The sequence below is a fragment of the Microcaecilia unicolor genome, chromosome 4 (genome assembly GCF_901765095.1).
Source record: "Microcaecilia unicolor chromosome 4, aMicUni1.1, whole genome shotgun sequence".
Lineage (NCBI taxonomy): Eukaryota > Metazoa > Chordata > Amphibia > Gymnophiona > Siphonopidae > Microcaecilia > Microcaecilia unicolor.
Genome location: NC_044034.1, coordinates 253,015,443 through 253,042,244, shown reverse-complemented (window position 1 = coordinate 253,042,244; position 26,802 = coordinate 253,015,443). Strand labels below are relative to the sequence as shown.

Genomic DNA, 26,802 nt, shown 5'->3' with positions numbered 1-26,802 from the left:
CTGATTTCTAACCTTCCTCATGATCAAGGATACCCCACGAGGTGAGATTTTGCGTGGAGCCCCAGATCTTTGTCGATTGACAGTCATTTTGTACTTCTTCCATTTTCTTACTATGGCACCAACAGTTGTCTCCTTCTCGCCCAGCGTCTTACTGATGGTTTTGTAGCCCATTCCAGCCTTGTGCAGGTGTATGATCTTGTCCCTGACATCCTTAGACAGCTCCTTGCTCTTGGCCATTTTGTAGAGGTTAGAGTCTGACTGATTCACTGAGTCTGTGGACAGGTGTCTTTCATACAGGTGACCATTGCCGACAGCTGTCTGTCATGCAGGTAACAAGTTGATTTGGAGCATCTACCTGGTCTGTAGGGGCCAGATCTCTTACTGGTTGGTGGGGGATCAAATACTTATTTCCCTCTGCAGAATGCAAATAAATTCATATACTTTCCACAATGTGATTTTCCGGATTTAATTTGTGATGTGCTATCTCTCACTGTTACCAATAACCTACCCTTCAATTATGGGCTGCTCATGTCTTTGTCAGTGGGCAAACTTACAAAATCAGCAAGGGATCAAATACTTATTTCCACCACTGTATGCCTATCTTGCATAGTGTGTATTTGCAAGGGCAACGTACACATCAGTGGAACATGGATAGGACATAGGCAGGGCTCCCACTTATGCATGTAACTCATGTGAATTGCTGCCACATTTAAGTGATCACAGTTTTACCAGCTCTATGGCTGGCCTAAGTGCAGGTACCTAGAAGTTAGGCATGCCTATACTAGATTATGCAAGTACTCTGTAATGGAACCTAAGGTGCAGATGATCAAACGTCCTGTGCTGTTCTGAACTGCGCTCTAAAAATAGCGCTGGAACAGCACAGGGCTTTACCACCCCTATGATCAGAGATAATAGTATGCAAATTTAAGCACGCTATTATCTCTCATCATAGGGTAAAATTGCGGGAGGATTGTGCCTGAGCATGCACTCAGGCACAATCCTCCCACACTTGTATGATAGGTCCGAGCTGTCAAAAGCCCATACCTGTCAAACACAGGGGCTGGGAGTCTGTGGGACCTCCAGACCCCCCTGCAATTGCAAGGCCCTGGTGGCCGAGTGCCCCCCAACCCCCGATCCCACACCAAGCCAGCAACATGGGGGCAGACCTCCAGTCCCCCTGACCCAAGTTCACACGGGGCTAGAGATCTGGTGGATCTCCAGTCCCCCTAGCCCCCTATTGCATGCCAAAAAAAGCCCTGGTGGCCCAGTGGGCCACAAACAGAAGCCCCCCAACCTGGTGGTTGGGGGGGGGCTTCTGTTTGTGGCCCACTGGGCTACCAGGACTTTTATGTGTCGGGGGGGGGGGTGTCAGGGGGGACTGCAGGTCTGCTGGACCTCCAGCCCTGTGTCACTGGCTTGGGGTGGAGGCTCAGGGCTCCTGTAGGGGGAAGTTCCATTGGGAGGATGGGGGCCTGCTAACATGCAAATGCATGCTGGACAGGGCTCCTCATTCCTCCCCAATGTTCTGCAAACCCTAATGCCAGCTCTGCTATCATTGGGGAGGAATAATAAAATTCCTGTTTAGTATGCATTTGCATGCTACTTGTAGTTAGAGCCTATGAGTGCACTGTTTCACACTCTCAGGGGATCTGACCATGGGACGGTAGCAAACATGGGCGCTAGTATGGTGCTAATAGCCTCTACCACCTTCTGATCATTGGCCCATAAATACCTTGGTTCAGTTACAGAATGGGCTCCTATTGTGTGGTCCCAGAGCTCCTAAATGGCAATACCCAGTTATACAATTACTTTAGCGTATGGGTAAACACATCAGCAAAGAGAGCAGTAAGTCCACCTGCAGCCTCATATGTTCAAAAACTCAATGGCCAAGCATGAACCCCAACTCTCCCTATCTACAACAGCATGACCTCCCCAAACCCTGATATCCTTCCTGATGAGCATGATCCCCCACCCCAAACCCCAATGATCATGACCTGTCCTGTGGGGAGATGTGGCTATGCTTAGGAAATAAAAGCAAAAATAGATCCTCACAAAATCTTCTGGGAATCAGAATAGTGAGGAAATGTGCCAATGAAGACTTAGATGTTTTTCAGCTAAAATGGAGAAAAAACAAAACCGTCCAGGACTAAAACTAAGACGTTTTGAGCTAGACCTGTTTTTATAATGAATAAGGCACAAAAAGATGTCCTAAATAACTAGATGACCACTAGAGAGAATCAGAGATGACCTCCCCTTATTTCCCCAGTGGTGACTAACCTCCTCCCACCCCCCAACAATGTGATGAAAAACATTATTTGCCAGCCTCAGATGTTATACTCAGGTTCATTAGCACAGAATGCAAGTCCCTGGAGTAGTCTAGTGGTGGGTGCAGTGCACTGCACACAGGTGGACCCAGGCATCTACCTCTCCCTACCTGTTACAGTTGTGGAGGAAAATGTGAGTCCTTCAAAACTCACCAGAAACCCACTGTACCCACATATAGGTGCCCCCTTCACCCATAAGGGCTATGGTAGTTGTGTACAGTTGGGGGTAGTGGGTTTTGGGGGGGCTCAGTAGACAAGGTAAGGGAGCAATGGTGAGATGTGTAACTGAGAGCATTTTATGAAATCCACTGCAGTGCCCCCTAGGGTGCCCTATTGCCTTCCTGGGATATCAGGGGGACCAATGAACTAAAAATGCTGGTTCCTCCTACATCCCAATGGCTTGATTTTGTGCATTTTACACTTGGACTTTTGTTTTTCAAAAATGGACCAAAAAACAAAACGTCCAAATCACAAAACCTTCTATTTTCGAAAACAAAAGATAGACGTTTTTTTTTTTTTTTAATGACCTGCTTTGCTATTCAGATTTTGGATGGTTTTTGCTAAACGTCCAAAGTTGGACTTAGATGTCATATTGAAAATGTCCCTCCACATGCACTAGAAAAAGCTTTTATTTAATAGAGTCCAACAGGAAATTATATCCAACAAACTTCACTCAACTACACATACAAGTGGCACTAATCTAATCCTTAATACAGTTACAGTTATTTCATTTCACAAGAAAGAATCTAGAATGTAACAATGATTAAACAAAATTATCCCTATCTTACACTATACATCATACTAAAGTTATTTCCCTAATAGATGTTTATGAAACAACCATGTCTTCAGATCTGTCTTATATGTGTAGTTGAACAAAATCTGTTGGATATAATTTCCTGTTGGACTTGACTAAATAAAGGCTTTTTCTAGAGCTTGACCCTTGTCTCCTTTGGAACATTTCCTCAGTATGCCACGGGAATGATACTTCTCTCTGTCTTTGTCTCAGGTTCAACATAAAAAGGCTGGGCGCAAGAAGTTCTGTGCACATAATGATTTATTGTGACTTAGCAAAAATAGTGAACAAAAGCATAAAATAGTTATGTTTTCTTAGCAGTAGTTTTGCTATAAAATCTTATCTTATAGCAACTAATAAATTTCCCCTGAGACCTAAACCAAGGCATGAGAAAGTCTGATTCATACTTCTAAGACCAAAGGAAAATTCCTTTAACTGACCCAAAGCTAAAAAGAAAATAGAGCAACAGCCATACAATCTTTTGTGGCAGGCGTGACATCAACTTTGGGTCTGGTCCTAGGAAGTGGCATGATTTATTTCCTTTGTTGGAAGTGTGAACCTAAAGACAGGGCCGCAATGGCATATGGAAGGTTGGGTGAGAGAGTGCAGTGTCCCAGAGAGTCTGAGTCATAGGGCTGTTGTCTTGGATGACATCACAGAGATGTTATGTCCCTCAGTGTCTTGGCCTATGGAAAGAAAAATGGCAAAAAGCAAAATCTTTGTTTCTGTAGGCAATTAATCAAGCAAAACTATGTAGGTAATTTACTTTGATTATTACCATCTCAAAAATTATCTGAAGAAATTGAGCCTGCTTTCTTTGCCACAAACAACAAGGTGCACTAAGCAGTTAGAACAGGGTTTAGTATGTGCTAAATGTTAGCATAGGACTGTTCCAGCAACTTCCCATTCTAAAACAGCCAGAGGTAAAAATCCTATGCTGTTTAGCATAATATGGGGCAGTATTAGGGCAGGTTATGGTGGAGATAGCTTATGGATGGTGCTTGCAGATACTGCATGGTAACTTAGTATCAGCATTGCAGATGGCACAGGTATGAGACAGCCACTAGGGGTCAGAGCCATCATTTTAGTTTTAGTCTTCATTATCAGTGCTGTGTGCAAATGAATGAACACTAGAAGCAGTCTCCCTGATTGGATGGACCAAAGCTTACTGATGTTATCAGAGCAAATCAAATAAACAAATGGATTAGATAGTTACTATCAAAGTTCACAATAAACCTGCAGGTACTGTCTCACAAATATGTGTCAGGGAGGAGGCAACCTGCACATTTAATAACATCAGTGAAAAAACACAGCCATTGAAAAACACCCAATGAGGAAAAAAACCGCAGAATGCTCATCCAAAATAACAGCCCCACATACATCATATCCGGGCTTTAAAGAGCAACATCATAGGTAAAACAAATCCCCAAAAACTCCCTAAAGGGTCAGTTTCCTCCAATGCACACAAATATATAGGGCAAGGAATGTGGGACTTAACATACTGCCTTTCTGTGGTTTTTGCAAATACATTCAGAGTGGTTTACATGGTATATACAGCTACTTATCTGTACCTAGGGCAGTGGAGGGTTAAGTGATTTGCCTAGGGGCACAAACAGCTGCAGTAGGAATTGAACCCAGTTCCCCAGGATCAAAGTCTGCTGCACTAACCACTAGGCTACTCCTCCACTCAGGAGGGAGGAATCTAGTAGAGAAACTCAGAATTTCAGTATTGTCCATAAATATAGATTTGTAGCATGCACTTAGCTTCTTCACTCCAAAAGGCATAAGTCAAGGAAGATCCCAAAACTGTAAACGGCATCTCTTCTCACAATATATCCCATAAACTCCTAACAGAGGTACCCTCTTTTTTGCTTGGCACTGCTTCAGGGGAAATAGGGAAACATTCCTCCATTCTACATTCTGTCCAAGATGGCCGCGAACCCCAAAAAGATGTTCTTTCAAACATTACTCTACCACCATGTATCATCAGACATGTGGGGGGAAGGGGAACAAGCAGTTATTGGTCATTCGTCCATTCACCAACCAGCGCCTACAATCTTTAAAGCGCTGCACGATCAGATTCAATCAGAAGAACGCTGCCCATTCCATCAAAGAATTCAAACTCCATGGGATCATTGTATCAAAATAAAAAGAATAATCTTTGTTTACGCTGTCACAGAATATTGCATTTATTCCCCTGGCACTTAGTCTGCAATATCTGTTCCAAAACTACACACCATAGATCCTCAAATCCATGTCCCTTCTACAGGCAATGTGACACCAGAAAAGCTTCAAACAGGAGCAATGCTCCACAAGTCTCACTTTCAAGGAATGAGAAGTTCGACCAACATAGTTTAATTTACATGGACATTATAACATTATACTTGTGACTTATCTGTAAATCACTTTCAAGAGTCTTCAACACTGCCAACTTAGTTTGTAGAATAGGAAGGAGGGGAACCAGAGGGTCCACGTTGAATGTTCCCAGACTCTAAAGGAATCTTTTGTAGAGTTTTCCCCAAAATACATTTTCAACTGGCCTCTAAAAATAGATTGTTCTAGCTCTGTTTGAAATTGAAAATAAAAATCAAAATATTGGGTAGATATATAACATATAGGACAAACTTTTGGAGAGGAGTGATAACTTTGCTTTCATCAGACATTCGCTTTCACGTGCAAGACAGATGCACAGCATTTTTACTGATGATAGACTGAATACAGATGAAGAATTCTGGGGTACTGAGGCTGACTGAAGATGGTGGTAACATTTGCATCTTCAAGGTCTTCATGGTTATGCTCAAAGCTAAGAAGGCCTCAGGCACCTGCTTCGTTGTATGAACACAGCACAAAAACATAGAACAGCTTGGCAGTTTTGTAGTATCATAAATCCAGAATGCTTTGAAGTAGAAAATCCATGATGGTTTACTTCTGGCATCAAATAGGTATACAAAAGATTAGTCAGGCTGCAGCCCTTCGCTCTACCTCCCCATGACTCCCCAAGAGCATCATTTGATCCTTCCCTCACTTCATCCACCCCCTCAAACCCGCTAGCATTTATGATGAGTTCCCCTTGTGGGACAGTCAGGGCAGGAGCACTCTCCAGATGCTTCCGTCCCTTTGTCTGCCAGGGATCAAAATGATGGCTCTGACCCCTAGTGGCTGTCTCACACCTGTGCTACCTGCAATGGTGATACTGCATGGTAAGTTCGCATATTTATTTATTTGTTTCATTTGTATCCCACATTTTCCCACCTATTTGCAGGCTCAATGTGGAGTTAATGTGTGACAGACACATTGGGAATCATAAGAAGGAAGAGTTATGTCCAGTATGAGCTTTGGTTTTGTTGTGTTGCTGGGTTGAGGCATTTAAGTTGGATCATTAGGGTATGCCTTTTTGAACAAGTTAGTTTTTAGTAGTTTCCAGAAGTTCAGGTGGTCATATGTTGTTTTCACGGCATTTGGTATTGCGTTCCGTAGTTGTGTGCTTATGTAGGAGAAGCTGGATGCATAGGTTGATTTGTATTTGAGTTCTTTGCAGCTTGGGTAGTGGAGATTTAGGTGTGATCGTGTTGATCCTGCTGTGTATCTGGTTGGTAGATCTATGAGGTCTGTCATGTATCCCGGGGCTTCTCCGTAGATGATTTTGTGAATTAGGGTGCAGATTTTGAAAGCAATATGTTCTTTGATGGGGAGCCAGTGTAGTTTTTCTCTGAGGGGTTTGGCGCTGTCAAATTGCATTTTTCCAAATATGTCTGGCTGCCGTGTTTTGGGCAGTCTGAAGTTTCTTTATGATTTGTCTTTGCATCCCGCATAAATTCCATTGCAGTAATCTACGTGGCTTAGTACCATTGATTGTATCAGGTTGCGGAATCTTTCCCTCGGGAAGAATGGTTTCAGGCATTTGAGTTTCCACATTGAGTGGAACATTTTCTTTGTTGTAGATTTCGCTTGGTTCTCCAGTGAGAGGTTACGGTCGATTGTAACGCCAAGAATTTTCAGGCTGTCTGAGATTGAAAGGGTGCAACCTGGGGTGTTTATGTTTGTGGGTTTGTATGTATTGTATTGGGATGAGATGATGAGACAGTGTGTTTTTTCTGTGTTGAGTTTTAGTTGGAATGCATTTGCCCATGAGTCCATGATGTTCAAGTTGGATTTTGTTGGTGATTCCTGCCAGATCATGCTTGTAAGGGATGTATATTGTGACATCGTCTGCATAGATGAAAGGGTTAAGGCCTTGGTTGGATAAGAATTTGGCTAGTGGGGGTCATCAGTAGGTTGAAAAGGATAGGTGATAGTGGTGATCCTTGAGGTACTCCGCATTCTGCTTTCCACAGTGGTGATATGTTTGAGCTTGATTTCACTTGATATGTTCTAGTGGTTAGGAAACCCTTGATCCATTTAAGTATGTATCCGCCAATCCTGAAGTAATCTAGGAGTCTTAGTAGTATTTTATGGTTTACCATATCAAACACACTAGACATGTCGAATAGGAGGAGAAGTATGCTTTTGTCTATTGCTATTTCCTGCTTGAATTTGGCTAGGAGAGTAATTAGTACTGTTTCAGTGCTATGTAGGGGGCGAAATCCTGATTGTGATTCATGTAGTATTGTGAATTTGTTTATGCAATCACTAAGTTGTTTGGTTACTATGCTTTTCATCAATTTGATTACCAGTGGGATAGATGCTACTGGGTGGTAGTTAGTGATTTCGTTTGGTTTTTTCTTGGTGATTTTTGCTATTGGGGTGAGTAGGATGTTGCCATTTTCCTTGGGGAAGAGACCTTGTTGAAGCAGGTAGTTTAAGTGGGATGTGAGGTCTGCTATGAAGCGGTGGGGGGCGGATTTTATTAGGTAGCTGGGGCAGATATCCAATTGACAATGAGTGTTTAAAAACCTATTGATCACCTGGATTACTGTTTCGGAGGTGAGGAGAGTGAAGTTTGACCAGGTTCGGTCCGTAGGGTATTCACCACGGGTTGGGTCCAGACCGTTGATGAAGTTTTCGATATCAGTGTTGTCCTGAGGTAGAGGGCTATATAGATGCATATCTGCCTATATTCCTATATAGAATACCAGCGTAAAGGGGTATATAGATGTGTATGTACCTTGGTGCAAGCACTTACGCTTTCCATAGAGCTACTGTAAATGCTAATACCCATATAACTTACAGCATTCTGTAAGTTATGTGCATAAGGTAGAGCCAGGGATGGCCGGTGCCGCCTGAGACAGGGCTGAGATGCTGACCCCTCCCCACCGGGCCAAGTTCTGGCATCTCCCCCCTTCCTTCCTCCACCCCTTTCCCCGAATTTAGCTTCTTTCTTTATGTCTAAAAGCCGGCAGCGGCAACGATTCCCATAAACTGCCCTGCTGCTGGCACTGGCCTCTTCTCTACTGTGGCCACCTCTGAGGAAACAGGAAGTTACATTAGAGCACAACACGGGTGAAAGTAAGGAAAATTCCAAATGACCAAGGCAAATAAGAAGTAAGAGTATCCAAGAATTTATTCGGCCAAAGTTAACTGACCCAAGAAGACCCTACACAGGCCATGTTTCAGCTAAATGCCTTCCTCAGGGTTTGTAGCAGTTCTGATTAGTCAATTTTGTAGTGCTAGTAAATGAGAAAAACCACTGAAGCGCTGGAGCGATATACGCTGTGTGGCATGACACACAATTAACTCTCCAAGAATGGGAAGGCGTTTAGCCGAAGCACGGCACATGTAGGTTCTCCTTGGGTCAGTTAACTTTGGCCAAATAAATTCTTGGATATTCTTACTTCTTGTTTGCCTTGGTCATTTAGAACTTTCCTCACTTTCACCTGTGTTGTGCAAGCTGTGATTTCATGCTGTGTCCAATACTCTTTCTATAGTTGTCTAATTGATTATTTTCTCCACTTAGGGAGGTCAAATAAATATATTTTTAAAAATTGTAATACAGTGTGTTGGATGTGTCCTCTCTCTTGTGAAAGCATGATTTCAGTTTCCTAAATAATAGCTCATTTAAAGTCAGAGGAGCCCTTTTACTAAGCCCTGTAGGCGTCTACGAGTGCCTAACATGCGCCAACTTGGAACTACCACCAGCTACCACGTGGCCTGGGTGGTAATTTCATTTTGTACGCACGTCCAGAAGGCACGCCGGAAAGCACTAACTGGGCGGTAATTGGCATTGTACGCACGCTGATGATTACCACCTGGTTAAGACGTGAGACCTTATCGCTAAGTCAGTGGGTGGCGGTAAGTTCTCAGGCCCAAAATGGATGTGCGCCAATTTTCATTTAGCCACACATCCATTTTTGGCTAAAAGAAAAGGGACTTTTTTGAAAGTGTGCTGAAAAATGAACTTGCGTGCATCCAATACACACATCTACACCAGCGCAGGCCACTTTTAAGAGCACCTTAGTAAAAGGACCCCAGAGTTTCCTAAAAACGTGTTCAAGATCTGAATATAGTTGAATTTCATTTCATTTACTGGAAAAGTAAAATGGAAAGTCTCTTAAGCAATCCAGAGAATTGATAGCTACAGAGGTTTATTATCTTTCTTTAATTTACACTTCCATCAGTGTGGTCAATGAGAATTCATCTGTATGGGGTCTGTTGACTGCATTTTCTCCTGGCGCCTTAAAGTTTTGATCATTATATTCAGAAAAGTACTGAGAAATTTGTTCCAGTTAGTTAGGTTTTCAAACTGAGAGAAATCATAAAAGACCCATAGCCACTACTCCTAGAGGATGAGTTAATGAAAGAAATATTCCCTGCTCTGCTGGTCCTGGCCTTTACACAACCACCTAATCTGAAGCAAAAATGAGTAAATATACCATGAGGCACAGTATGCTAATGCACATCATAGGACCCACATGGGAAAGACATTTAGCATAAGGAAGTCCTACTCCTGATCTTCCTCTAATGTAGTATACAGTAGTCTCGATTATCCGACCTTCACTAATCCGATCATCCGGCATATTTGACAGACCTCTCCCTCCTGGTGACATCATTGTGTTGCCGTTAAGAAGTGTGCAGGTTCTGTTCCTGCTTTTCAGCTTCGCATGCAGCTGGTTACTGTTAATAAACAATACTGTATTTTACATAGAGATACCCTATGCCTGTTCTTTATGTATAAAGTATGTTTTTCATGCATTTTTTAAAAAGGGGGCCATCATTGTTTTCCATATTACCTGACTTTTCACTTATCCGACAACGGTTCGGTCCCCTTTACGTCAGATAATCGAGACTTTACTGTATATATTATTCAATGCAGAAAATGTGAAGAGGGGCATTACAATGGTGAGAGAAACTAGATATTAAAGACAAGAATCGACTCATGTCAACATAAGATCACTTGTTACAACGCTGACCAAATTAATATGACTAGATATCTTAGGACAAGAGCCCTGTATCAATGACTCTACGAACAGGATATTAACAAGAAACTTCAAAACAATCCAGAGAAATAAGATTTTTAAAGTTAAAATGATCAGACACTTTGGAATGGACCTAGGCAGTTTACTAGATTAAAATCTAATAAAAGTAGGAGGAGAACACCACTATTGACAGTAAAAGAATAAGAAAATAGGAAGAAACACATCAAATTTTACACATACTTACAGCAGATCTCAAGGTTTCCAAAGAAGCCACTCCCAGACAAGGCAAATCGTGGGAGGCAACAAATGGCCAGAAATCAAAAACTGAAAGCATGTGTAAACAGAAAAGCTTTCAGTTGTTTCTTGAAAAGGAAAAGGGACGCTTCCTGCTGGACATTCAGAGGTATTCCAGAGCTTAGGCCCCAAGATCCCGAGGGTTTTAGAATACTAGCATATATGTGTATGTGTGCACATATGCATATACAAGTCACTATTCTGCCTAGCGTAAGTCCCATTAAATGGCTAAACTTAAAATTGACCCTTCACAAATGCTTTGACAACTATTATTAATCATAAAACATAAGCATTTGTATATCCAGAAGCTTCTACAATTTCATTCTATTCAAGTTTCAGAAGACCTCAGCATGGGTGTCTGGCTGGCTAGTAAATTCAATGCCGTCCAGAACTAGCCCAGAATCATCACCGGTCACTGAGACTATCTTTAAGATTTTTTGTATATATGCTTTTACTGTTTTAGTGATATTAATAATGCTCGAACTTCTCAAAATTCTTATTATTTAAATATGCATTTCATATTTAGCTTTTAAATAAACATAGGTGGCATGGGGTTCTACTGTCCGACATGTCACACATCTATATACTCCTTTACGCTAGTATTCTATATGGGAATATAGACACATAGAGGGGCATAATCAAACCGGGGAACCCATCTATAAGGGCGGCCATCTCTGGGGACAGCCCCGGGAAGGGGTGGAGCCAACCGTATTATCGTACAAGATGGGCGGCCATCTTTCGTTTCGATAATACGGTCGGGGCCGGCCAAATCTCAACATTTAGGTCAACCTTAGAGATGGTCGACCTAAATGTTGAGATCGTCGGACTTAGATGGCCAGCCTCGGTTTTCGCCGATAATGGAAACCGAGGCCGGCCATCTCAAAACCGGCCAAATCCAAGTCATTTGGTCATGGGAGGAGCCAGCATTTGTAGTGCACTGGTCCCCCTCACAGACCAAGACACCAACCGGGCATCCTAGGAGGCACTGCAATGGACTTCAGAAAGAGCTCCCAGGTACATAGCTCCCTTCCCTTGGGTGCTGAGCCCCCCAAATCTCCCCCAAAACCCACTCCCCACCACTGTACATCACTACCATAGCCTTTATGGGTGAAGGGGGGCACCTACATGTGGGTATAGTGGGTTTCAGGTGGGTATTGGAGGGCTCACATTTACCTCCACAAGTGAAACAGGTAGGGGGGATGGGCCTGGGTCCGCCTAACTGAAGTGCACTGCACCCACTAAAACTGCTCCAGGGACCTGCATACTGCTGTGATGGAGCTGGGTATGACATTTCAGGCTGGCAAAAAAATGTTTAAAATAGTTTTTTTTTAGGGTGGGAGGGGGTTGGTGACCACTGGGGGAGTACGGGGAGGTGATCCCCGATTCCCTCCCGTGGTCATCTGGTCAGTTCAGACACCTTTTCGAGGCTTGGTCCTGAAAATAAATGGAACAAGTAAAGTCAGCCAAATGCTTGTCAGGGCCACCCTTCGTTTTTCCATTATCAGCCGAGGGCGCCCAGGGCCGGTCTTAGCAAGTGCAGGGCCCTATGCAGACCAATGTGATGGGGCCTGACCCTAGCCCCGCCCCCACCTTAGCTCCGCCCACCCTAGCTCCAGGGCCTGCCACCCCTTCCTCCGAGCTCCAAGGTCCCCAGCTCCAGGGCTTGTCGATCCTGCACAGTCAATGCCAACTGTAAAGCCATGTCTTTTTCACAAACACAGATACACCCTAATCCACTATAGAATAAGTAGTAATATTTAAACTTTCTATTTAGACAAAAATTAAACTGAACCCCACAAGATGCCAGACTCTGCATACAATGCAACACCACAGAAACAGAAAATGTCCCCTAGTAGTGTGCAAAACATAAAGACAGCAGATGCAAATTTGAAAAAAAACTAACAAATACCAATCACCACTTTACAAATTAACAAATAGAAATAAAACAAATATAGAAAATAATACCATTATAAAATAAAACCCCCTCCCCCCATCTGAGAACCCCCACCCCACACCCTTCTCCCATCTGAGTCCCCCCGACCCGACCCACCCCGACTCACCTACCAGCTCCATTCTCTTGCCACTAACATAGGAACATAGTAGATGACGGCAGAAAAAGACCTGCGCGGTCCATCCAGTCTGCCCAACAAGATAAAGTCATATGTGCTACTTTTTGTATATACCTTACCTTGATTTGTATCTGTCATTTTCAGGGCACAGACCATATAAGTCTGCCTAGCACTATCCCCGCCTCCCACCACCGGCTCTGCCACCCAATCTCGGCTAAGCTTCTGAGGATCCATTCCCTCAGAACAGGATTCCTTTATGTTTATCCCATGCATGTTTGAATTCCATTACCGTTTTCCTCTCCACCACCTCCCGTGGGAGAGCATTCCAGCATCCAAGCATTATTGCAAAAAAAAAATAAAAAAAGTCTTATCTTTTAGTGCTGCTCATGTCCTGCCCAAAACGCCCCTGGGTGTCGAAAATTGCAAATATGTCCTCCTACAACCATATAACTATTTTTTAGGTTTTTCCTCTTTTGAAAATTAGCTCCTTCATATTTCACATTACACGCTTTATAATTCCTTATGGCAGTCCCAACACTTCACAACCGTACCACTAGACTAGATAATATTTCTACTCTCTCCAGTTCCCAACTAACAAAGAGGTTACAGGAGGAGGTAAAAAAATCCCTGCAAAACTCAAGAAAAGTTTCATGTTATGTGCCTGATAGTGCATCAGTCATAATCTCACACAGAAAAAAAACACCCTCAGTCCTTAGAACGTACAACATTGCTTATTTAAAACAAACATCAACACCACCAAAAAAAAAACCCAACCTGTACAACCTATTCATGAAAACGTCTGCAAAAAGCAGCAGCAGAGAAGGCAAAAACCACAATGACTGAGATAAAAGGCCCATAATCCATAATAAAACAGCTTCACTGGACTAAATCCCATGATCTTCTTAAAGTGGAAAAGAAGCATTGCCCGCAAAATAAAAAGTACAGTAAAGAAGACATACATCTGCCGACGGTTTAACAAGTCAACCTGCGAGTATCCTTGTAGAGAAAGATGACTGAAATACAAAAAAGATAAGAGAAACATAGTATAGGTACACAATGGGGAACTAGCAAGGGAGTAATGATCGCTGAGTGTGAGGGCGGGGGGGGGGGGGTGGCGAGTATGAGTTTGGGTCTGGCCGGACCCTTGGGGAACTTTACAGGGACAAGGGCAAGGCCTGTATTGGATTTTGTCTCGGCCAACAGATCTCTCAGCGCCCTCGCTCCTAGGTTCTTACCATCGGCCTCGGCCCGCACTAGCACAGACATCCCCTTCAACCGCTCTACATAGGTGGACGAGACGTATCCAGTGCCCCTGTCGTCCCATTGTCGCTCCTCGTTCAGCGTGTACACCTTCACCCGCCGCCGTGTATCCGACATGATGCCGCCACTCTGCTTACCGCCAGCCCCTTCGGCACCTCAGCTGCTACTGCGGGCACGCAAGCAGCACCAGCATGTTTTACCGCTCTAGTTATCACACAGCTCAGCGGTGAACAAACCAGGCCTCTGAACGAAGAGGAGGAGAACGGTCGCTTCTCACCACTTCAGCTCCTCCTCTCTCCCCGGATAATTATTACTCGGTCGCCACTGCCACCCACTGCCTTTAAAAAAAAGTTTTCGATGCGCCGGAGTGGCAGGCAGCGCCTCGAGTCTGCCCTGCTAGTAAAAATCTCGTCGACGTCGTCGGGCCTTCCCACATTGAGTCCCTCCCGCCCTCGCGGTAATAGGAAGTTACCTCAGAGGAGGGCGGGGCTCAATGTGGGAAGGCCTGACGACGTCGAGGAGATTTTTACTAGCAGGGCAAACTCGAGGCGCTGCCTGCCACTCCGGCGCTTCATAAATTTTTTTTTTTTAAGGCAAGACAGGGTGGGAGCAGGCAGCGGTCGACCGTCGGGTGGGAACAGCAGTCAGGGCGGGGCGACTTCAGGCGCGCCGCGCGGGGCCCCCTTGAGCACAGGGCCCTATGCGGCCGCCTCGCCCTAAGACCAGCCCTGAGGGTGCCCATGTGTTAACCACACCCCTGTCCCACCTTCACTATGCTTCTGACACGCCCCCTTAAACTTTCGTCACTATTGCAACAGACTGCAGTTGAGGGCGGCCAAAATCGGCTTTCGATTATACCGATTTGGCCGCCATTAGGAGAAGGGCGCCCATCTCCCGATTTGTGTCGGAAGATGGGCGCCCTTCTCCTTCGAAAATAAGCAGGCTATGCATCTATATACCCCTTTAGTATTCTATATAGGAAAATAGACACATATGCATCTATATACCCCTTTATGCTAGTATTCTGTATAGGAATATAGACACACATGCATCTATATACCCCTTTACACTAGTATTCTATATGGGAATATAGACACATACGCATCTATATACCCCTTTATGCTAGTATTCTATATAGGAATTTAGAGACACATCTATATACCCCATTACACTAGTATTCGATATAGGAATGTAGGTATATATGCATCTATATACCCCTTTATGCTGGTATTCTATATAGGAACGCAGGCACATAAGCATCTATATACCCCTTATGCTAGTATTCTATATCGGAATATAGGTACATACACATCTATATACCCTTTTCGCTAGTATTCTATATAGGAATGTAGGCATCTACTTTCCTTTGCAGAAAGGCTCCTACTACCCACTCTGTTATAGAACTGCCCTTTGTATGAGCAACAATCTACATATATATTTCCCACATCTTTTAGTAAAATACATGAGAAATTGTGTACATCCCAACCTGAACATCCTAACTCCTACCTAATTTCCTATGCAAAATCAAGCTTCACATATAGAAAGATAACACAGAAAGGGAACTCGGGGAGAGAAACAAACAAAGAAGCCATAGAATCAAGAAATAAGCCAGAGCTTCCCAAACTGTAGGTCAGGACCCCAAATGGAGTCACAAAACCTGCCTTTGGGGTGACGACCTGCAGGTACATCTCCAGGGGGTCACAGCCACAAAAAGACTGGGAAGCACTGGTGTTCAGGACAGCTTGGCTTGGATTGCTGCTTTCAAAAATCACCAAATGTACTTAGGCCCAGATGCATCAACCAAACGTAAAAAAAGCAAAATTGTTAAAGCCATTACCGAATTTTAAAAAACGACCAATGCTCCAAAAAAACAAGTTGCACAAGTTCGGTGCGGTATTGTAAAGAACGATGCACTAATCCCCGTCAGTAATCGGCTCGTAAAGCATGCGCAGAGCAGCCAAGCGTTATGCTGGCTGCTCTGAGCATGCCAGAAACGTAAAAGAAAAAAAAGAAAACACAAACACGTGGCTCCCCACTTTCCCCTGCATGTCTCCACAAACATTAAAGGATCAGGAGGGGGCAAAGGCGCTCATCAGCAGCGTCCTGTATGGACGGCCTTGCCTTGCTCCCCCCCCCCCCCCCAAAGTCCCCGCAGCTCCGTTTGTGAAATAAAAGCTGTTAAAAATGAAACCTTTTCAGTTGCTGGGCTCCCCCTCCCTTCCGGTCTCTCTCTTCTTCAGTCGGCAATGCTCCGCCTCCTGCCCTCCTCCACCTCCGTGCCCAGCCCCCCGAGTTCGTCCCCGCCGCTCCCCCCTCCACCGGACCCCTCCTCCACCATAATGGCCGGTGCAGCGCCTCTCACCTATGTTTGAAGGCGCTGCATGGGATGGATCAGCTGTTCTTGATCTCTTCTGTCTCCTCCGATGTCTCCTTCTTCTTCCTGTGCCCGCCCTCCTCTGACGTCAGTTATCTATGTAGATAATTTAGTTTGTTTTTTATTTTAGGCACAGGGAAGCAGGGAGCCACTTTTCTTTTTAAACATGCCAGCAATTTGGTTTTTCATCGTGCAGGGGGCAGTGGGGAGATGACAGCTCAGGCTTTAACGACAGGTCTGAGCGGATGTTAAATTTCTGGCGGTAAGTGAATCGTTGCTATCGTCAGTATGGTTAGTGCATTCCAAATTGTCTGCATTTCAATGGTAGTTTATCATTTGCATTCCAGTTTCGTTAGCTGCTAGCTTCCTCGGAAAATGGCCTTTGATGCATGCTACGTTTGAAAATTTCTTCGTTAAGGGTCATTAAAAGGGTCGTTCAGGTTTAGTGCATCTGGGCCTGAAAGGCCTGGGGCAATTGTTTTAAAAGCAAGTTACAAGAGTCAATATTTGACTTCTCAGTAAAGGTTAGAGGACACGTGGGCATAATTTTAAAAGCCACGTACACATATAAAACAAGTTTTATGCACAGGAAAAGGTTCTTTTAAAATTGCCCAAGCTATACAATATGAGGTAGTATTATAACAGGGCATCTATTTGAAAAGGAGCACATTTAAAAGAGAACATAGGTGCCTGCTCTATGTGTTCTTATATAACAGAGATCCAGAAGCAGCTTCAGTAGCACAGAAATCATCACACACAAATTTATATCATTTTTGAAGATGGCAGAAATGTGTGCATGTACTCTATGGGGGTGGTTCTATAAGGAATAGGGAGCAAGAGGCACATAAATGCTGGAATTCTAGTCATGAGTAACATTCGCTCAACACTAACAGTGTGATTATGTTCAATTTTAAATCAGGAACATGCAGTATAAACGTCCCATGAACATCTCAAGACCTCAGTGGTTATCATTTCACATAGGATCACAGTCCTATGGCTTACCCAGTCTTGCACAATTTTTATTTTACTTGCAAAACTTTATCAATTTTAATTTTTAAATTAAAATAACTTTATTTAACTTGCACAGAAAGACCCATAACCAACATGAATCAGGTTTCGCCAATAGGCTGCATCAGGGTTAAACCTCTGTCTCTGAATATGTCTCCATGAAAATCAAAATGGAAAGCAAAAGAAAGAAGATATATTCGGTAGTGCTCAGAAAGGAAAGGACAAATTTTAGTGATATTATAGAGAAAGAAACAATAGGTTTTAACAGTCTGTTGCAGAGAAGGAGAGAGAGGAGTCGAACATGACCCCAAGGTTAGGAGCTGATGAGATAGGGAAGATGAGAGTGTTATCCACAGAGATAGAGAATGGGGGAAGAGGAGAGGTTGGTTTAGGGGGAAAGATCACATACTGTCTCCTAAATAGGCACTGTTTCCGCAATAAACAGGAGCAGGTACTGTACACAAATTTGAATGTTAATGCATGAGCTGTAATGGAAAATACTGTAAACACCCCCAATAGGATCCAGTATTTGGTTAGTAATATATTACCAAGTAAATTCTTACTGGTAATATATTACTTTTAAAAGCAACAAGTAAGTGTAATGATTACTTTTATGCAAATATAATGAAATAACTGTAATATATTACTTTTTTCAGTAATGAGTAATATAATGGCTCATTGTTTTTATATATAGACCACCACAACCCAGTAAGCTATTCTCTCCCTTCCCTTCCCCAGTTCTCATAGGTCTGGCATCTCCAGAGGGAGGCTGCTTCTATTGCTGACTGCAGCCAGAGACTCAGGCAAGGTTACAGGACCACCAGAGAAGTGTTGATGGGGGAGGGGGAGAGGGATGCAGGGGAGGGGGAGAGGGATGCGGGGGGGGGGGGGGGATTCGAGGGGAGGAGGCAGGGCGGGAAAATGGTGTCTGACTTGGTGGGAGTGAGACTGGGGGACAGAGTTGCTGGACTTGGGGGGAGGGGTGGAAGAGAAGTGCTGGATTCGAGGAGAAGCAGAGTGTACAGTGCACCAGACTGCAGGTTGTGACAGTGGATTACTGATTTTTGTTAGATCTAGGTCAGGTAAATCTCTTCAGAAGAGGACTGGATTTAAAATTTTTTTTTTATTGGAGTCAGTTTCAGAATTTACACATGGAAAAGACAATAAGATGATACCTTTTTTATTGGACATAACTTAATACATTTCTTGATTAGCTTTTGAAGGTTGCCCTTCTTCGTCAGATCCGATCTGACGAAGAAGGGCAACCTTCGAAAGCTAATCAAGAAATGTATTAAGTTATGTCCAATAAAAAAGGTATCATCTTATTTTCTTTTCCATGTTTTATTTTGTTTGATTTCTATTGATAACCTTAAGAGTGGACTAACACGGCTACCACACTCCTCTACTTAGAATTTACACAGAAATTAAGGTGGTAAAGTCATGAAAGAATTGTCAGTCTGTTCAGGTAGAATTGAAAGAAATGTACTTTTAGAAAACTCAGAGAGTTTGTGTTCTTTCCTATCATTTGATGGCGGTCTTTTAAAAGAGATTAAGAAAATTTTAATAAACATAAACAATCTCTCTATATAAAACGCACCTCCAACGTTCTGAAGCCTCTGTTAGCCAACATTCTAAGTGAAGGGGGTGAGATCGCATTGTGTCTGCCCCGCCCACGCGTCAAACGTGATGACGTCGAGGGCGGAGCAATGACACTCAACCAATCGCAACGCTCGGAAACGAAGCGTCAGGGAAGGAGGCGGCGCTCTCGACGTCTAGCCTTCCCTTCGCTGTGTTCCGCCTTCTTCTGACGTCAAGGATGACGTCAAAAGAAGGCGGAACACAGCGAAGGGAAACCTAGACGTCGGGAGCACCGCCTCCTTCCCTGACGCTTCGCTGCCGGAACCGCCACGGAGGTAAATTTAAAAACAAGAAAAAAACAAAAAAAACCCATGTTGGGGGGAGAGGTGCCCACTAAAGTACAACAATGGGAGCGGGAGGGCAAGGGAGGAACGACAGCATGGATGCGAAGGGGGGGGGGGGAGAAGAGGGCGGCCCAGGCTGGGACATGGGAGAGAGAGGAGCATGGATGCGAGGGGGGGTCATGGAAGGGAGACAGGGGACTTGCTGGAAAAGGATGAATGGAGGCGGCAGGGGACAGAGGAGCATGGATGGACATGGATTGGGAGGGCAGGGCTCAGGGAGAGAGGGCAATTGCTGGAAAGGGAAAAATGGAGGGGGCAGGGGACAGAGGAGCATGGATGGGCATGGATTGGGAGGGCAGGACTCAGAGAGAGAGGGAAATTGCTGGATAGGGATGAATAGAGGGGACAGATGGGCATGGATGGATATGGATTGCAGGGCAGGCCTCAGGGAGAGAGGGCAATTGCTGGATAGGAAAAAATGGAGGGGCCAGGTGACAGATGAGCATGGATGGGCATGGATTGGAAGGGCAGGACTCAGGGAGAGGGGAATTGCTGGATAGGGATGAATGGAGGGGACAGATGGGCATGGATGGATATGGATTGCAGGGCAGGCCTCAGGCAGAGAGGGAAAATGCTGGATAGGAAAAAATGGAGGGGCCAGGTGACAGATGAGCATGGATTGGAAGGGCAGGACTCAGGGAGAGGGGAATTGCTGGATAGGGATGAATGGAGGGCACAGATGGGCATGGATGCATATGGATTGCAGGGCAGGCCTCAGGCAGACAGGGGAATTGTGGATAGGGATGAATGGAGGAGCCAGGTGACAGAGGTGCATGGATTGGAAGGGCAGGACTCAGGGAGAGGGGAATTGCTGGATAGGGATGAATGGAGGGGACAGATGGCCATGGATGGATATGGATTGCAGGCCAGGCCTCAGCCAGAGAGGGGAAATGCTGGATAGGGAAAAATGGAGGGGCCAGGTGACAGATGAGCATGGATGGGCATGGTTTGGAAGGGCAGGACTCAGGGAGAGGGGAATTGCTGGATAGGGATGAATGGAGGGGACAGATGGGCATGGATGGATATGGATTGCAAGGCAGGCCTCAGGCAGAGAGGGAAAATGCTGGATAGGAAAAAATGGAGGGGCCAGGTGACAGATGAGCATGGATGGGCATGGATTGGAAGGGCAGGACTCAGGGAGAGGGGAATTGCTGGATAGGGATGAATGGAGGGCACAGATGGGCATGGATGCATATGGATTGCAGGGCAGGCCTCAGGCAGACAGGGGAATTGTGGATAGGGATGAATGGAGGAGCCAGGTGACAGAGGTGCATGGATTGGAAGGGCAGGACTCAGGGAGAGGGGAATTGCTGGATAGGGATGAATGGAGGGGACAGATGGCCATGGATGGATATGGATTGCAGGCCAGGCCTCAGGCAGAGAGGGGAAATGCTGGATAGGGAAAAATGGAGGGGCCAGGTGACAGATGAGCATGGATGGGCATGGATTGGAAGGGCAGGACTCAGGGAGAGGGGAATTGCTGGATAGGGATGAATGGAGGGGACAGATGGCCATGGATGCATATGGATTGCAGGGCAGGCCTCAGGGAGACAGCGGAATTGCTGGATAGGGATGAATGGAGGGGCCAGGTGACAGAGGAGCATGGATTAGACTCACACTTTCACTCTGACTCTCAAACACTCACTCTCACATACACTCTCCCAAACATACACACTCCGAGGAAAACCTTGCTAGCGCCCGTTTCATTTGTATCAGAAACGGGCCTTTTTTACTAGTGATATAATAATTTACACTTCCAAAATTATCCGTTTAACTCTTTTGAAATTTTATTTAAAAAACCAATAATAGTTCAGTCTGTACCATTGCTGATTGCATTAAGGCAAGGCAAGGCAAGGTAAGGGTAATGCATTAGATATACCAACTTTCTGTGGTATAACCAAAGCAGTTTACATATTATATTAAGGTACTTTCTCTGTCCCTGGAGGGCTCACAATCTAACCTCCCTTGTTTACTAAGCTGCGCTAGCGACTGGTCTTGTGCTAATGATGACACAGCCCACTCACTTTGAATGGGCTGTGCTGGCATCGCCATGTGGCAGCCGCTAGCACAGCTTAGTAAACAGGGGGTTAAGTTATTTACCTTAAAGTGTAGGAACCTTGTCTATTTCCATGATATAAAAATACGTATCTAGAAACATTCCTATTACATGGAATTTGAAGATGCCGTTTACTCAATTACATTGAAATATGCACAATTAATTGTACACTGTCTTAAATCCACCATACATTCTTGTAATTTAGATTAATGTCAATATACAAGACTAAACTGGGATATTTTACGCACCAGAGTCATGTAAAATTAAAACATGCATTGGTTGCTCATGACCGCTTTTTAAGCAAAACATAAGATACTAGAATAGATGCACTAGGCAGGGGAAAATATGATTGTTTAACTATTATTATTAATCTGGATTTAGCTCGCATCTTTTTTCAGTAGTAGCTCAATGTGAAGAGATATGTTCCAGCAGATGCACTAGAATAGATGCACTAGGGGATCAGTGGTTTCAACCCAGTCCTCAGGGACCACCTGGTCAGTCGGGTTTTCAGGAAATCCACAATCAATATACATGATTTGCATGCACTGCCTTCTTGGCATGCAGATCTCTCTCATGCATATTCATTGTGGATATCCTTAAAACCCAACTGGTCAGGTGGTCCCTGAGGACTGGGTTGAAAACCACTGCATGGGATGACTCCATAACGTATAGAGGCATATTTTCAAAGCACTTTGGGAGGCTAAGTTCCATAGGTTTCTATGGAACTTTGGGAGGCTAAGTGCTTTGAAAATGAGCCTCTATAGTGTTTCAACCACTTAACATAAATAAATATGTAGAAAACTCAATTCAAATATGTTACGAAATTTGACTTACTACACGCAGAAATGTAACTCAAAAATAAAATCCAGCTCTGTGTATTTTTTTACACAATTTTGGTGCTAAATTGGCACATCTCTAAAGTCGATTTTAATACAACCAGTGTTGCCCACAACTAAAATCAGAGACAAAGCAAAAGAAATGAACAGACTGAGTTATTTAACACTTTCTTTCAGAGTGATTTCTCTTTTGCACATTTGTCTTTGACAGGATAAATACTTCTGGTCACTCAAACCTCCAACAAGAAGCATCTAATATAATAAAACGCACCCTCAACGTTCTGAGGATAACGTTCTGTGAAGCCATGAAGCCATCTGACGTCACTGAGGCTGAAGGGTTCGTGGATTCGTGGTGTGAAGCCTTCAAGCCAGCCAGCCGTCTCTGCCCCGCCCTCGCGAAAAAAACAAACAAATCGGGAAGCGAAACGTCAGGGAAGGAGGCAGCGCTCCCGACGTCTAGCCTTCCCTTCGCTGTGTTCCGCCTTCAAAACAAGGCGGAACACAGCGAAGGGAAAGCTAGACGTCGGGAGCGCCGCCTCCTTCCCTGACGCTTCGCTGCACGAACCGCCACGGAGGTAAAGTTAAAAAGAATAAAAAAAAAAAAGGGATGCATGGATGCGGAGGGGTGGGGGGGGGGCATGGATGCGAGGCATGGATGCGAAGGGGGGGGGGAGAAGAGGGCAGGCCAGGCTGGGACATGGGAGAGAGAGTAGCATGGATGCGAGGGGGGGGGGTCATGGAAGGGCGAGAGGGGACTTGCTGGAAAAGGATGAATGGAGGCGGCAGGGGACAGAGGAGCATGGATGGGTATGGATTAGGAGGACAGGGCACAGGGAGAGAGGGGAATTACTGGAAATGGATGAATGGAGGGGGCAGGGGACAGAGGAGCATGGATGGGCATGGATTGGGAGGGCAGGACTCAGGGAGAGAGGGAAATTGCTGGATAGGGAAAAATGGAGGGGCCAGGTGACAGATGAGCATGGATTGGAAGGGCAGGACTCAGGGAGAGGGGAATTGCTGGATAGGGATGAATGGAGGGGACAGATGGGCATGGATGGATATGGATTGCAGAGCAGGCCTCAGGCAGAGAGGGGAAATGCTGGATAGGGATGAATGGAGGGGGCAGGTGACAGACAAACATGGATGGCCATGGATTGGGAGGGCAGGGCTCAGGGACAGAGGGGAATTGCTGGAAAAGGACGAATGGAGGGAGCAGGGGACAGATGGCCATGGATTGGGAGGGCACGGCTCACACTCTCTCTCTCATATACAATGTCTTTCTGACTCTCACTCTCACACACTCTGTCTCACACTGTATCACATTCACTCTCTATGTGCCACACAGTCACTCACACACTCGCTTGGTGTCATACACTCACTCTCACAGAGAATCTGTGTCTCACACACACTCTCTCTCTTGCCCACACACACACACTCTCTCTCACACTGTGTCTCACATACACACTTGCACACACTCTCATTCTCACACACACTCTCTCACAAACACACTCACACCCATACTCACTCTCTCTCTCACACACTCACACTTTCACTCTGACTCTCAAACAGTCACTCTCATATACACTCTCCCAAACATACACACTCCAAGGAAAACCTTGCTAGCGCCCGTTTCATTTGTGTCAGAAACGGGCCTTTTTTACTAGTCACTAATAAGTCTCTCAAACAGACACACTCCAAAGAAAAATGATTTAAAACATTACATTAGCCTGAGATTTCATATAACCTATTTTTAATGAGGACACAGCACCAGTGGCGTAGCTACGTGGAGCCAGGGGGGCCTGGGCCCCCATAGATTTGGCCCTGGACCCCCCTGCCAACGACCCTCTCGACCCCCCCCTCCCGCCGTTGCCTGCCATTGCTGGCGGGGGACCCCAACCCCCGCCAGCCGAGGTCCTCTTCTTCTCGCAAAAGGCTTCCTTCTGTTTCTGACGTCCTGCTGCTGCTCCTTGTGATCTTGGGCAAGTCACTTAACCCTCCATTGCCTCAGGTACAAACTTAGATTGTGAGCCCTCCTGGGACAGAGAAATATCCAGAGTACCTTGAGCTACTACTGAAAAAGGTGTGAGCAAAATCTAAAGAAATAAACAATGCATTAAACCTATGGGACCCATTTACAAAGTCACAGTAGGGCTACCACAGCAATGGCACACAGCAAACTGACCCTACCATCAGGCTACCCCAGCAGCCCAGCGGTAGCCGACTTCCGCAAACAATTGAAGACTCATCTCTTCGAGAAAATTTATTGCAAGGATCAAAACACATGAAGTCCATACATACTAATAGAAATGCATCAATACACTCCCTTCTGAACTTCTCTTACCCGTATTGTCACCACACTTCATACTCCACCCACAGATAAAATGTTATACCCTATGTTCTTTTGAATCTGATCTATCGCCTTATCTTTTCCCCACTATAACCTCACATGGTTTCCATGCCCTAACGAATTTTGACTTGACTATGTCTTCCTATAACTCCTCACAATGTAACCCATAATCGTACTGTAACACTGTATTTCCATCCTTCACAAAGTATTGTAAGCCACACTGAACCCGCAAATAGGTGGGAAAATGTGGGATACAAATGCAATAAATAAATAAATAGTTCCAGTGTGTGCCGCTTGCCATTTCCGGCGCTCCCACAATATATATAAACAGGAGGTGGTAAGACCTCCCCCAGGCTTGGTAAAAGGGGCCCTGTGTTACATCCCTATAAAACTTTTTAAAACAGACTTTTAAATACTTGTGAAAGGTGAACATTTTTTTGTTCAAACAATAATGCTTTTAAATGCACACAAAAACCTGACTTGTTTAAACTAACTTTAAGCTCTGCCTCTGTGCTCGGGAACAAGGTGCGTTTCTACAGCACAGCTTTATGTCTAACACTGGGGAGCGGGTCATCCTGGCACTCTTATAAACCTTGGCCAGAGACTTTCCGTGGAATCCAAATTATAATTCACTTGGTGCAAGGCACTGTGGTTCATAGGTGACCAGAGGTACAAGATTACTACTCTCATTCTGACAAGCAGTAACCCCTTTCATAGGTAAACGAGGGTGAGGAGACAAGACAGATGTGCTTACCTGAAGTGAGCTGCACAGTGCAGAAGAAGTAGATAGCAAGGAATACAGGGAGCTGAAAACGCTGCTGTTGCTGCTGCTGCCGACTCATTTTCAGATTCTGTCTGGCTGCAGGAGAGAGAGTTTTTTTTTTTTATACTTCACTAGGACTTCAGCATTTTGCCAGAAACTCCTGATGGAAGGGGCTACAAATACGTTGAGACTCAGTGGACCCAACTGGAAAGGTCTCCTTATTTGTAACCAATTATATCCACAGGAGAGGAACCAATCAGTGCCTTGCAGGAACCCACACCTCTAATAAATGCCATGCTGTGCCCTTATTTATGGGGTAATATCCTCTAATTCACTGTGGCTTAAGTAAGAGGGAGGATAAAACCATGTTATTGTGCAGTGGGGATCACACAGTCATCATTGCCTCATTCTGTACACAGAAACCATTGCAGGCAAATTGTCCATAAATGTAATAATGATGACCAGTGCTTTTTTTTTTTTTGGGGGGGGGGGGGGGGTGTAAAAGGTTCCAGTACTGACATACAGGACCTCACTTAAGTGATAGGGTGATCATCTGGGACCCTTCTCTCTTGAGTATATGAAAAGGCAGCATTGCAAATATTACACACTAGAACACATCTCTTGTTGGGAAAAGAGAACAAGCCAGACTGCTAAAATCCCTACACAGAAATGACATGATCACAAAATACTTCACATCATACTCCATGTACCCTGGCTTAGGAGTGAAGTTAATTCCTGTCATAGTATGCGCAATAACAATCCATTTGGAGAAATTGCCACATCATCTATGCAGAACCTAGCTAGAGACTTACCAAATACTGAATAAATGACTTCATATTAGAAAATGAAATTTGCAGACAAAAACTGAATTGGAAACCTCAAGAAGCTAGACCCTGCTTGCAGTTCAACATCAGAGAAATAGAAACATAAATGCCTTTCCTCCTCAACTGTGAAAAATTCAAAGCTATCAGAGATGCCACACATTCAGGTTCCCAAAGCTGGCATATTCAAATCACTATACAAAAACTAAAATGTTTTCCCTCCCTTTATTGCCCCAACAGCTCAGCTTCTAGCCAGTGCCTTCTACGTTTTTACTCCTGGGGGAATTCTGAGCAACTGCACAGCACAGGAATCTGCACAGAATTCCCCACTCCTGTAGAACGTGCTTCTGCATGGTTTACGTATACAATCGGGCCTAAGCTGACAGAAGAGGAGGAAGTGACCCAATATGCAAGGGGTCACATCCTCCCCCTCCTGTCCCACGATCTCTTCAGAGGAGGTGGGGAGAAAGAACCGATGCTGGCTGAATATGCTACAGGGAGTGTGGGAGGGGGCACAGCAAGG

At 44.7% G+C, this 26,802-nt stretch overlaps 1 protein-coding gene across 1 annotated transcript in view; it reads right to left on the bottom strand.

Moving 5' to 3' along the window:
- The window catches only part of NMS (neuromedin S), a 72,325-nt gene extending 46,823 nt beyond the window's left edge, over positions 1-25,502 (bottom strand). Inside the window, exon 1 of the mRNA XM_030199545.1 lies at positions 25,450-25,502. The gene's annotated coding sequence lies outside the window, so the exon portion shown is untranslated. The remainder of the gene's footprint in view (positions 1-25,449) is intronic.
- Positions 25,503-26,802: the final 1,300 nt, after the last annotated feature.